The following is a 1,751-nucleotide window of genomic DNA, read 5'->3' on the forward strand; positions in this document are numbered from 1 at the left end:
AAATGAGGTCTTTATGAATAATGATGTTTGATTCACAAAGTGATAACATAGATATGATATCTTGATGTATGAAATTTGTCATTGGTATCATAGATGTATGTGTATGATTTATGGAACTACTCAATAGATAAGACAATGATTAACTACAGGATCAACATGTTTCTTACTATTGCATATTTGGGATCTGTTGAAATCAACTTTATAATCATCCATTTCCCTTTCTATTTAAGCGCTGGAAGGATGCCCTCACTTAGCTTATGGATTTCATAGGATTTGCAATTTGCTATTACACATCTTTGTTATTGCATAAGTATAGGAGAAATAAGGGTTTTATCTACTTCGTCTATATTTAGTTGTATGCTTTTAACATTGGTATCATATGAAGAATCTATACGTTCAGCTGCCTAGGTTTTGTAGCGGTTGAAGCAGAAGAAAAATCTCGCCTTATAGTTGGCCTCGATGTCTGAAAGAGTATGCTGCAAATGAGAAGTAGTTGCCTCTAGATGTATTATGCTCTCATTGAGATTTTTGAAACACAACATTTTGAAACACCAACACACTTCTCATAGGAAATTTGTTAACAATGAATTGGAATTAGTCTTTTTTGTGTTCAATGAAAGTTTTACGTAGGAGAACTCATAGATTTAGTATTACAATTAGAATTTTGTTGACATAAAGTTTTATGTAGGGCAGAGATTTAATATTGCAATTAGAATTTTGTTGGCATTAGATGATTGGTGGACCTCTTGTTTCTAGATGAGTCTTTTAGAGAAAGGTTGTATTTTTTCTAAATGAATCTTATACGGAAAGGTTGCATGTCCCCTCCTTACATTGAAGATAAGAGTAGTGTTTCGACGAATTGAGTCACTCGAAAACTTCGCAACGTAAGCTTAGCTAGAAACCTCCGGCGAAGAAAAGTGAAAAGGCTGAAAGATTATTGCAGCAAGTTCAATACCGTGGCAGAATGGAAGCACATCAGTTGTGCAATGTGATTCCTTGAAGCGAAAGATCTGGTTATCACGGAATTGCACTGGCAAATGATAAATGCGAAAATCCATTGAAAAGGTTGGTTACTTTTTTATAGTGTGTTATGTGAAAGCGAGAGCTGTCTAAATCGGACTGAGTATTTGAATTCAGAAACTTGAAACCCTAGAGGAAATTTTTCGCTTTTTCACCTTAGGAATTCTGCGACATCAAATATTGCGAGGAAATGTTCGAGACATTTGAGAAAAGTTCAGGTGGAAAAAGGCTGTCATCGAATTCCATTCGCTCTTGTAATGTAAAGAGTTCAGGGGTAAAGCTGTCAAATAAGCCTACCGACCACAGTGGGAGTCGAACCCACGACCTTTTGATCCGAAGTCAAACGCGCTAATCCACTGCGCTATGCGGCCTGGTTATTGAGACTCATTATAGTTAGAATTTATCAAAGTTTTCCAATTAATACCTTTTCGAGATACCTACACAAAACATAGCTAGTCTTATTTTATAATTATCACACTAAAAGAGTTAAATGGTTCTCAATATTCGCAATATAAAGTCTTGTCAAATGTCAAACTTCAATATCTTTAAGTGATAAGTAAAGATTTGGTAGGATGAGTACCTTTTAGTTTTTAGCTTTTAGTTGAAGAGGGATCAATTTATACTTTTTTCCCGTGTTTAGTTAGAAGTTGAATTTTATTATAAATGATACATTTCAGTCTTTGGCTTCCAAGAAAAGAAGGATCAAGTTAAACTAGTGCTTTTGCTTTAAC

At 34.6% G+C, this 1,751-nt stretch overlaps 1 non-coding gene across 1 annotated transcript; it reads right to left on the minus strand.

Moving 5' to 3' along the window:
- Positions 1 to 1,317: 1,317 nt before the first annotated feature.
- TRNAR-UCG (transfer RNA arginine (anticodon UCG)) lies at positions 1,318 to 1,391 on the minus strand. The gene has a single exon. It is a non-coding gene; the product is annotated as a tRNA-Arg (tRNA).
- Positions 1,392 to 1,751: the final 360 nt, after the last annotated feature.

Source organism: Cupressus sempervirens, chromosome 7, assembly GCF_028749045.1.
Source record: "Cupressus sempervirens isolate cs-2001-9-10 chromosome 7, ASM2874904v1, whole genome shotgun sequence".
NCBI classification, from domain to species: domain Eukaryota; kingdom Viridiplantae; phylum Streptophyta; class Pinopsida; order Cupressales; family Cupressaceae; genus Cupressus; species Cupressus sempervirens.